Source organism: Lampetra planeri, chromosome 69 (assembly GCF_965212315.1).
Source record: "Lampetra planeri chromosome 69, kcLamPlan1.2.h2, whole genome shotgun sequence".
NCBI classification, from domain to species: Eukaryota; Metazoa; Chordata; class Hyperoartia; order Petromyzontiformes; family Petromyzontidae; genus Lampetra; species Lampetra planeri.
In genome coordinates, this window is record NC_136174.1 from 3,380,287 (window position 1) to 3,392,560 (window position 12,274).

At 46.9% G+C, this 12,274-nt stretch overlaps 1 protein-coding gene across 2 annotated transcripts in view; it reads left to right on the forward strand.

Annotated features, from left to right (window-relative positions):
* Nucleotides 1-9,256: 9,256 nt before the first annotated feature.
* Nucleotides 9,257-12,274, forward strand: part of LOC144737435 (uncharacterized) — a 30,978-nt gene continuing 27,960 nt past the window's right edge. The window contains exon 1 of one of the 2 annotated variants that reach the window (XM_078620134.1): nucleotides 9,257-9,734. The gene's annotated coding sequence lies outside the window, so the exon portion shown is untranslated. The remainder of the gene's footprint in view (nucleotides 9,735-12,274) is intronic. The other variant, XM_078620133.1, reaches the window with a different exon arrangement.

Here is a 12,274-nt window from a genome sequence, read left to right on the forward strand (position 1 = left end):
ACATTACATTTCGATATTTTACTACGTTATTTAATTTTAGTGTGTCCTTCTCCTGATTTTCAGGCTTGCTTGCCGTGCCATCGCATTCGCAGCACCACGTCTGTTGACCACTCATTGATATGCTAATTTTTTCTCTAACCCTCCTCCCTCTCTCTGCCTCCGCCCCCCCCTCTGTCTATTTAAGGCCACCACACAGAGACGATCACCCCTCTCTGTTACCTGTGTTGCTCTCGCTATGTATCTTGGTGATATCTGTCTGCTAATATGTCTGTCTATAGTTTTCTGGTTAGATTTTATGTCGCTATTTCATTATACCTGATGATGATTGCTTGTGTTGCAATCGAAACGTCGTATTCTATTATTTAATTTAATTTATTATTTTATCTTTCGACGTGACTTAACCGAAAGAAACAAATAATAAATATAAAGACACATAGAGAGTCGGAAATAACAGCTGACATAGGCAGGTAGGATTGAAACATCACAGTCAGTTAAAACTTTACTTCGTTAATAACGTCCTTCCAATGATTGCTCAGTTTGTACTCATCTTCTTGGTTGAAGTTGGGTCTGTGTTTATATATCTGGATGGCTTCAGGAACAAATCTTCGTCTTGGAAAAGTCAATTTTGCGTGAGCCCACAGCATTAAAACAATGATTATCAACGGCAGAGCTATTGATCCTACCGTATTTCAGATCTGCCTTGTGTTCACGAACGCGGTCCGAGACATGTCCTTTCATTTCCCCAATGTAACTACTGCCGCAGCCGCAACTCAGTTTGTAGACACCCGAGCATTGCATATCAGGAATCACATCCTTTACAGATGGGATCAAATCACGGATTTTGTTTGTGTTGAAACGAACCTGGATCTTGTGTTTGTTTAAGATTTTAGAAATATTTTTGGTAACCCCTGCTATGTATGGAAAAGTGATGGTATTGGTTGGATCCCTCAGATGGTTGTCTGCCCATGGTTGGGGAGACAGCTTTGCGGATTGTACGGTCAGAATATCCGTTCATCTTGAGGGCTTGGTGTACGTGCTCCAGCTCACTGGCTAGGTGATGTTGGTCAAAGATGCAACGGGTCCTATGGTGAGGTGTTTTGATGAGGGAATTCTCCTGGGCTGGATGGTGGTGGGAGTTAGACTTTAGATAGGCATCCGTGTGGGTGGCTTTCCTGTAGACAGTGTCCCAAATAGCCATCAGGTCTCTTCTCGAGCAAAACATCCAGGAATGGTAGCTTGCCATCTTTTTAAATCCTTTATAATAAGTTCGCTTGCTTGCTTGCGTGCTTGCTTGCTTGCTTGCGTGCTTGCTTGCTTGCTTACGACCGTGCAAACCTTTCGGTCGTTTTTTAACCCACTTCCCGTGATCCAATCGAGCTGACATTTTCCACACAGACTGGTTGTGCGAGACAATTAATGTTCGTGAAAAAAAATTCCCAAAATTTTACACTTTTAGGCAAACATTTTTTTATTTTACATATATTCAAACAGAACTCATTCATGGCTTTGGCTGAACGTCACAGTGTAAGAGCCCAGAGCGTAACCCCTCCACAGGCCGTGGCGGAGTAGCGCAGTTGGTAGCGCCCTCGCTTCCCATGCCAAAGGTCGCGGGATCGATCCCCGCGTCCTCCACAGGCGAATATATTTTTAAATCCTTTATATTAAGTTCGCTTGCTTGCTTAGGACCGTGCAAATCTTTCGCTCGTTTTTTAACCCACTTCCCGTGATCCAATCGAGCTGACATTTTCCACACAGACTCGTTGTGTGTGACATTTAATTTTCGTAAAAAAAATTCCAAAATTTTACACTGTTTAGGGAAAACAAATTAAATATTTAATTACCAATTGCTTAATGGTGGCAGACAATCATCTCACCCATAGGTGGCAGCCATCTCAAGCCAGAGGACGAGAGGACTCTAGCCGCCACGCATATAAAGGATTTTCGTGAAAAACTTTGTTTTTACGGGTTTACTTGTTCCACTTCCATGGGGAATTTGATCGATGGGTGTATGAAATTGGTGTGGTTGAGAAATTGGTTCAGTGCTGGCAGGCCATGTGACCAGATGACGAACGTGTCATCTACGTATCTCTTCCACAAGGAAGGACGTAGGGTGGATGTCTGGATGGCATCTGTCTCAAATTTCTCCATGACAAATTCGCTACCACTGGCGATAAGGGAGACCCCATTGTTTGTAGAATGTACCATTCCAGGTAAAGTAAGTGTTGGTAAGGCAGTGCCTTACCAAAGTTGGTACATCTGGATTCAGTCCCTGTTGGACCAAGTCTTTAATGATTGCAATGGTGTCAGGTACAGGTACCTTGGTGAACAGACAGACTACATAGAAACTGACAAGTAAATCATCTGGAGACAGTGAGATGTCCTTGATTAGAGAAACCAAGTGAGCTGAGTTAAGTACAGCTGAGGTGGTCTTGCCTTTGAAAGGAAGCAGGATCTGAGACATAAATTGGGCCAGTTTGTAGGTGGGTTAGTTAATGGTGGAGACGATAGGACAGAGCGGGGTACCTACTTTATGGATTTTTGGAAGGCCATATAATCTGGGTGGTCTAGCAGCCGAAGGTTTTAGAGAGCCCTGCTTGGTCGAATCGATTAGAGAAGTCGAATAAGTGATGATATTGTTGTTTTTATAGCTAGGCGGTTGGTGGGATTTCTGTTGATTTTGGTATAGCTGCCATCGTTAATACGGTCCTGAATTGTGTTGTTTTAAGTGGTTGTATCCATGATGACAGTGGCATTACCCCTTGTCGGCTGAGAGGAGGATGATGTCATCTCTGTTTTTTATTGAGAGAGTTCAAAACGCTCGTCCTTGCTGATGTTGTTAATGGGTTTCTTAGCGTTTTTGAGGATAGCAGCGATTTCAGATCTAGCAATGTCTGCTGGGATGTGTCCCAAGCATTTGAGGGCTACGTCGATCTGGGCAATGATATCATCCACTGGGATGTGTTTAGGGGCGACTGCGAAATCCAACCCTTTAGCTAGTACCGATTTTAGGCTGTCGGAAATTGGGATGGTACTATCATTGATGACAATCTTGTTAACATACTCTTTGGTTCTTTTGGTAAAGTCATATAACCTTGTTTTAACAGCTCTCTCGCTGGTTCAGCAGTTCCACTGCTGAATTATTTTTTCCGCCTGAGGACGACCGCTTGTGTTACGATTGAAACGTCGTGATTACTGCAGTCACAAAATCTTCAAATCAATCTTGTTAACATCTAACTTTTTAGCATGTGGCTCTGGCTTCTTTTTTGACAGGAGGTTGAATTTAGTAATAAAGTTAACTTTACATTTGGTTGACATTGAAGTAGCTGAAGAAACTGTCATGTTATCTACATGGTCCCAATCAGACCTGGACATTGTATCTGTTAATTTTAAGTGTGATTGTAAGACAATATTGTCTAAATTATCAAGTTTAAATCGGAGCAATCTTATTCTCTTTGAGAATAGAGCTAGGCTGGCCCTAAACAACATCCGTTTAGAGTTAGGAGAAGTGACAGCAGCATGTTAGGTACCAAGTAACGTCTCAACTCATTAGCACTCCCAACACACATACACATCTTCGGTCACAGCATCAAGTTCACCAACCACTTCAGCTACCTCGGTGTCATCCTAGATTCAACTTTATCCTTCGACCGTCAAACCAACCATATCATCAGCTCATGTAACTTTCACCTTGAAGGCTCTCAGACACATACGTCCACTCATCACTACTGAAATTGCCAACACATTTGCATGTTGTATACTCGGGTCTCGCCTTGACTATTGCAATTCCGTCCTAGTCCGGACCTCCGCTGGCAACCTAAAGAAACTTCAAAGACTACAAAACAACCTCGCACGCGTCGTCATTGCCCACACTCATCCCCGTCTCGACTCACTAGCTTGTCTCCGTGCTCTCAACTGGCTACCAATCGCCAGTAGGGTCACATACAGGACCGCCTGCCACTGCCACAATGCCTTCATATCCGCCTGCTCGCCGTACCTTTCTTCATTATTGACAACTTGCAGCTCAGCACACGGCAGATGCCTGTGCAGCGCGACTCATGACCTCCTCTTGATACCAAGATCCAGGATGGTCATGTCTGTGCGCCGCTTCTCGGTGGCAGCCCCAACAGTCTGGGACGATATCCCTCTGCACATTCACATGCATCACTTCAATCGCCTCCTTCAAGAGAGACTTAAAAACTCACATCTACAATCATGCTTTCGAGCGACTCTGAGCTTGGCTCCGTGCTTCTGAGTTGTGGCCACTACGTCTGCAAATTTGCGCGCGTTACAAATTGAACTATTATCATTATTATGTGAGTGTAAAGGCAATCGGTATTACCTTGGTGTCACGGCATCTCTTCAAAAATGCGAGAGACTCGATCAGGTGAGCCTCCTTGTATCGCAGTCTATTAAAATATCTAATATTTGTGTGGAAACCCTACCCATAGAGGCGGTTCAATCTTGATTTGAAGCTTTCGGTAAAGTCTGCTAGACCACCCAGATCTTATGGCCTTCCAAAGATCCACAAAGAAGGTACCCCACCCCGTCCTATCGTCTCCACCATTAACTCACCCACCTACAAACTGGCCAGATTTCTGTCTGAGACCCTGCTTCCTTTCACGGGCAAGACCATCTCAGCTGTACTTAACTCAGCTCACTTGGTTTCTCTAATCGAGGACATCTCACTTTCTCCAGATGATTTACTTGTCAGTTTCGATGTAGTCTCCCTGTTCACCAAGGTAACTGTACCTGACACCATTGCAATAATTGAAGACTTGGTCCAACAGGGACTGAATCCAGATGTACCAACGTTGGTAAGGCACTGCCTTACCAACACTTACTTCACTTGGACTGGTACATTCTACAAACAAAATGAGGGTACCCCAATGGGTTCTCCCTTATCGCCAAACATCCACCCTATGTCATTCCTTGTGGGAAAGATACGTAGATGACACGTTCGTCATCTGGCCACATGGCCTGCCATCACTGATCTAATTTCTCAACCACATCAATTCTATACACCCATCTATCAAATTCATCATAGAAGTGGAAAGGATGGCAAGCTACCATTCATGGATGTTTTGTTCGAGAAGCGACCTGATGGCTCATTGGGACACTCTGTCTACCGGAAAGCCACCGACACGGATGCCTATCTAATGCCTGAATCTCAACACCATTCAGCCCAGAAGAATTCTCTCATCAAAACACTACACCATAGAACCCGTTGCATCTCCGACCAGCGTCACCTAGCCAGTGAGCTGAAGCACTACACCAAACCCTCAGGATGAACGGATATTCTGACCGTACAATCCGCAAAGCTGTCTCCCCAGCCATGGGGAGACAACCATCTGAGGGATCCAATCAATACCATGACTTTGCCATACATAGCAGGGGTTACCAAAAATATTTCCAAAATCTTAAACAAACACAAGATCCAGGTTCATTTCAACACAGTACACAAAATCCGTGATTTGATCACATTTGTAAAGGATGTGATTCCTGATATGCAATGCCCGGGTGTCTACAAACTGAGTTGCGGCTGCGGCAGCAGTTACATTGGGGAAAGGAAACGTCATGTCTTGGACCGCGTTCGTGAACACAACGCATATCAGAAATATGGTAGGACCAATACCTCTGCCGTTGCTAATCATTGTTTTAACGCTGTGGGCTCACAAGAAATTGACTTTTCCAAGACGAAGATTTGTTCCTGAAGCCATTCAGATATATAAACACCGACACAACTTCAACCAAGAAGATGGGTACAAACTGAGAAATCATTGGAAGGACGTTATTAACCAGGTAAAGTCTTAACTGACTGTGATGTTTCCATCCTACCAGCCTATGTCAGCTGTTATTTCCAACTCTCTATGTGTCTTTCTCTCTCTCTGTGCATCTCTCTCCGATCTCTACTCCAATACTCCAGTGACCCAGGTGCTGCCGCGGGTTCCACTTCCCCCCCTCCTTCTCTCTCCCCCCACCTGCAGCCGATCTCTCAGATCTCCCCAAGTGCTGCCGCGGGGTCCACTTTCTGCCCCTCCCCCTCTCTCCCCCACCTCCTCTCTTCCCCCCTACTACCGAGGCCTATATAACCTCTTGCCACGGCAGATCTCTCGCCTACTTCAGCAGTTTTTTCTTGATGTGGTTGTCCCACCTGACCACGATTGCTTGTCTGTGATCTAAACGTCGTGATCTATTTTTTTTATACCGACGTGTCTTTACCGAAAGAACCAGAGAGTTTGGATTCCTGCAGTCACGAAAGCTTCAAATCAAGATTTTACTGGCAGTGTTCACCTTGGTCACTTCTGAGTCACTGCTTCTTCTGCAGAATGCCACCTCCTGCCATAACTGAAGGGGAGGTTATCACTGGCATCTTGGAAGTGGAACTTGGTCAATACATGCCCCACATTGACCTTTGGATCCTATACAGAAACAAAAGCCATATTCCATCTCAATTCCGTACGAGTATAGTTAAAGCCTGCATCCTGTCCATTTTTGAATATTGTGACCCCATCTACCGCATAGCTTCTGATTCAACCTTAAAACATCTTGTATGTATGTTGAACTCGCATTGTACGTAGCCACCCAGGCTAATCGGAGGTGCGGAGGAAGGACAATAAACTAAACAGAAAAATCAATTATCGCTCTATTATACCGTTCCACTCTCGGTTTTGCCCCTGATGCCCCCTCTACAACTCATTATTACTGCAACCTGCACATTTACTCACATCTGTGCCCCTGGATACCTGGGAGAGACCATAATTGGGCTGTCTTCATCCTAAAGTCTAAAGGACCAATAAGTCCCTGGAACGCCATCCTATAGTCTTGGAAGTGCCTCCTTATTACTACAACTAAAATTCCATTTTCTAAAATCTTGTTTTGGAAAACAAAGTACAGTTCACTCGATTATCCAATTTACGTATAATCAACAACACGCTTCCGTTTCCCTGCCATAGCACAGTTCAATCAATTAAAACTCACAAAGCAAATACTCGGTTACATTATTCAAAGTAAAGCACAACTGACGATTTTGATTGTTACTGCTTCGATTTAAAACGAATACGAACGACCGATCGACCGATCGGTGATGCGCGTGCTCAGTGATACCACTTTCCTACTCCCGCACACGAGACTGGGCGCACTAAGTGGATGACAACAGAGCCACGCCAATTAAAATCAATCAAATTCTGCCTACTTGTAAAGATATGCAACTATTATACCATACATAGAGGCGATCACGTGGATTTCGAATTAACCAGAGGCACATATTTGTTGGTTTTAAGCATGTGACTTGTATTATAAAAGCCTGGTGTTCCGTTTGTCCTTCAACTAAATTATAAGAGCCTTTCAGAAGGCCTGAATCAAAAAGTTATAGAAAATGGAACCTCCCCCCCAGATGTGGGGGTAAAAAGGTCGATCCAACAGGTTTCCAAAAATTGTCGACCCCCCCCCCCCCAAAAAGTCACTTCCCCCAAGCCCCCCGAAAATATTAATATTTTGGAGACATATATGCCTACAAACCCTACATACAATAGGTGCAATAGTATCTGCACATTTGGGGGGGGGGGGTGTAAGAAGAAGACATCAGTATATGTGTAGTGGGTTCAATTGAGTCGCACACTTCGACTTGGAGGCAGCGAATTTCTTCAGTTAAAACACACTAACAACCTCGGGTGGTGACCACCTGGGTAACTACACTAATTACATGTAACTGTTAACTACGGACCCGGGACCAACAGCATACTGCCCGAGTCCACGTGCTGGAAGACTCGTTGAACGGAGATTGTAGACGAAGGGTTTCTTTCCAGGGATGAACAACCACGATCCCTCTCGGGACTCCGCTTATATTCTCCCTCGGCGTGGCCGGCTCCGCCCTTGCCACGTCCCCCCTTTCCGAACCATCAGGAAGAACCTTGCTCCCAATCACGTGATCCTCCTAGCCCCCTCTTATGGGCCCCCCTGTCATCTCAACCGGTCACGTGTCCTCCCGGGTCAACCAGAGTGCCATGGCCTCACACGATTTTCCCCTTTGCTCGGCACACACACACCATGCCCTCTCGGGCCGGCACTGCACCTACAGCATGGCGATATCCAGCGATGTCACTACATACATGTAGTGGATCAAACTGAGTCACAGCCGTACTCTTTGGAGGCAACACATTTATTCACACCAACACAAAGGGGTGACTGCCCCTTTACCCGATCACAACCTGTGGTGGGAGTAGCTACAACGGACGGGACCCCGGCTTGGGTCCCGGTCCACGTTTTCGTGACTCTTCTTGGACGTAGAACATAGAACGTAGATCTTCAGATGACAACAGCAACGCTGAACCCCGGTCCCTCTGGGGACCCGGTTTATGTCCCCACTGGTCGTGGCTGGCTCCGCCCTTGGCCACGACCACCTTCTCGAACCCTCTAGCAGGATCTCACCCCAACACGTGACCACCCCTAGCCCCCACTTGGGGCCCCTGTGTAGATCTTACCTGTCACGTGTCAACCAGAGTACCATGGCCTGGAGTAACCCAATTCCATGGCTGACACTCTCACACCCCGTCCTGTAGGGGTCCGGCACTGGCACGCCACGCGTGGTGCCACTCAGCGCCACGACTCAGCGCTCACCGAGCCCCTCTAGGGCCGGTACTACACAGTGACATCCGCGATGTCACCACATCTGTATAACTGTTATTATACTCTTGGGGTTTTCGGTAAAGTCACGTAGGGAAAATAATAAAAATAAATAATAAAAATAATAGAAGAAATAATAGAAATAAAATAATAAATCACGACGTTTCGGAGGCAACACAAGCTTCCGCCTTCAGGTGGAACCGTCACAGCACAATTTCTGTATCAAGTAAAGAGAAATCCCAAGAGAAATTGGGATTTTAACCAAAACGTCGTGATTTAATATTGTATTTCTATTATTTCTGCTATTATTTTTATTATTTCTATTATTTATATATATATTTTTTCCCTACGTGACTTTACCGAAAAAACCTAAGAGTATAAATCCTTGCAGTCACGAAAGCTTCAAATCTAGAATTAACTGTTATTAATTTGGGCTTCGGGGAAAATCCATGAGTTATTAATTCACGTAAATCATCTCAAGACAAATATCCCCCATATAGCCTTGGGTAGGAGGCTTAGGGGAGGGAGAGTGGGGGAGGGGCGGGAGAGTGGGGGAGAGTGAAGTCGCGGTGTAAAGGGAGCGCGGGAGGAGAGTGGGGAGGGGAGTGGGGGGAGTGGGGGAGGGAGAACCACGGGGTTTCGCGAGGACCGCCTCGCCCGACGAAATCGCGATTCGTAAATGCTGGTGGCCCCGGCCACGTGACCCCCGGGCCCTGCCGCGATCACGTGGTGCGGCTCCAACTGCTTCTCTCGGGGTGAGAGCGGCGCCGATAGAACCTCTCTCCTGCTGCTGCTGCTGCTGCCGCGCCTGGAGATCGAACCTCCCCCCCCCCCTCCGTCACCGCCACCGTTGTCTCTGCACTCTACACACGCGCACAAAGACAAAGCCCACACGGGGCTGCTGGGGCAAAGTGCTGTTAGCGAGCGCCTATTAAGGCAACACGAGGGTTTGGGTGGCCAGCACCGCCACCCCCCTGCCCGGCCGCCTGTCTCTCTGTGTATTTGTTTTACACTGCCACCAGGGTTACACATTCAAGGCGTCAGTCGGCCCAGCGGGATGTCCAGGACCGGCTTGAATAATCGCTGAGCGGGGATCGAACTGGGGTCGCCAGGTTCGTGACTTTTACAACACATCATACATTCACATAACACCCATTCACTCATCACCCATCACACATTCACCCATCACGCATTCACACATCACACATTCACCCATCACATTCACACATCACGCATTCACGTAACACATTCACTCATTACGCATTCACTCAGCACATTCACACGTAACATGGTTTTCCCCATGGTCGTGTGGACTTTTTTACTCCACATTTGGAAACATGCGTCCAGATTATTTTGCTGCTAGAAATTTTCACGTGATGATAAGCAACTATGTTGCGCTATCATTAGTAATGGCCAGATCGCCTCTGACAACCAAGCTAATAGCTCAGTGGACCTTACCTGGTAATAAGATACCTACGTGACTTTACCGAAAGAACCAAAGCATATGGATCCCTGCAGTCACGAAAACTTCAAATCTAAGATAAACATAGTTTAGTTTTATTTGTTTATATTTTTTAAAATTACTTCGTTTATCTTTCCTATACTTTGCACGCCAATCGTGTTTTTGTAACGTTCTGACCCCGTGCCCCCACCGGACATATGTGAAAAATAGCTTTATAGCTCATTTAATTCCTCCTGTAGTATAAATACAGATTCTAATTCTGGTTACCAGCCCCTCGCACATACTCGCATACATATACAAACTCACACAACAACCGCCATTCACCATTAAATGGTGGTGACGTCACCACGGCTCTTGTGCCAGGTTATGTGCACGTTAAGGCCACGGGAAGTGTCGAACGCCTGTTGGCAGGAGGTCACGTCACGGGACAGACCCAGGTGGCATGGGTTAACTGACTGAGATGACTGGCCGACGCACCACCTGTGACCACCACTGTTCCAACTCGCTGTGTTTTGCCGCCCGGCGCTCCGCTCGTTGTTGTCAGCGTCGCTGCTCTGCCCTCCATTGTTGCTGGAGGGCGACTGCCTTCAACTGCCCAGTAGCGTCCTTCACGAACCTCCTCCACAGAGACCAATCTTGACACCGCGAGTAACAGTCATCGGCAAATCCACTCAGGTTCAAGTCCTCTTGTACCACATCATTCCATCTCTTCTCCAGCCTGTGCCATGTATTTAGCCCCCTCTATGTGGCTGAACAAAAGCTGTTTAGGCATGCAGTGGCTGGCATGCAGGCTACATGACCCAGCCAATGCAGCCTTGCCTGCCGGGGTAGCTCACCGATGGGACTTTGTCCAGAGCTTTCAAAGATTTCTGAGCTCACACAATCCAGCCTGGTTAACCCGAGGATGGATCGCAGGCAGGCCAGCCTGAATGTTTCAAACTGGCGGAAGATGTTTCATTACAGGGGGTTCACGTTATACAAGCAGAAAGAAAAGAGGGCATGACCGTGGCCGAGAAGACCCGGAGCTTCGTTTGGAGCGACCGACCAGGTAGCTTCCACACAGCGTTACGCAGCGGATGAAAAGATAATGCTGCTCGATTGATTCGGAGTGAGACCTCTGCTGTCATAAGCACACAGCCCAGGTATGGAAAAATTTCCACTCCACAACTGCCCCATCACCAATGGGGAGTTGAGGGGGTGGAGTGTTTGATGGCACAATACCCAGGCAGGTGCTTAGTTTTGGTGGGCCTGATGGTAAGGCCCCACCTTTTAGTAGCATGCTGCAGGTCTAGCAGCAGCGCCTCCAACTCCTATGATTGAGCAGCAATCACCAGCATACATAACATGGTTGACCAATAGGGAGCCATCCTTCGACCGCACCCGAGCATCGATAAGCCTCTCATTGTATCTGTACCAGATGGAGATTCCTTCGGTACAGCTATGGAAGGCTTGTCAAACTACATGGTCGAATTTTTTTTTTTATAATATGGGAGCCAGAGAATATTCCTGGCGCATCCCAAAGTGAACATGGAATGGTTCCGACTCCCGGCGACGTAGTTTTACCCGGGCCTGCCCACCATCATGAAGGTTCTTAAGGATTGTGAGCAGCGAGTCAGGGACTCCGAAGCACGAAGAACAACCCAGAGCTCAGGCCTACACACATATACACACTCGCACAAATACACATGCACACGTACACACATACAACTACACTCACAAAGATGTACACTCTCACACGTACACACAAAGATCCCCCGTATAGTCTTAACAGACTGTTTGGGAAAGTGCTGTTAGAGAGTTGCACCTACGAAGGCCGGCACAGCACACGAGGGGGTGGGTGGTCAACACCACGCCCTGCCGCCTTTGTCTCCTCAGTGATGATGTTTACACACCACACCAGGTCCTCATTTGAGGCTGAGTCGATCTAAAGGAGGGCCAGAACCGGTTCAGATAATCGTAACTGGTGTTGGTGGCCATAAGCGATAATCGAACTCGGGTCGCCGGGTTCGTAGCGCAGTGCGCTAACCGCTACGCCACCACTCCCCCTTATACATATACTCGTACACGTACACATACTCGCATACTTATACACTCGCATACTTACACACTCGCATACTTACACACTCGCATACTTACATACTCGCACACGTACACACACACATACCCACACGCACGTAGACAAACTAAAAA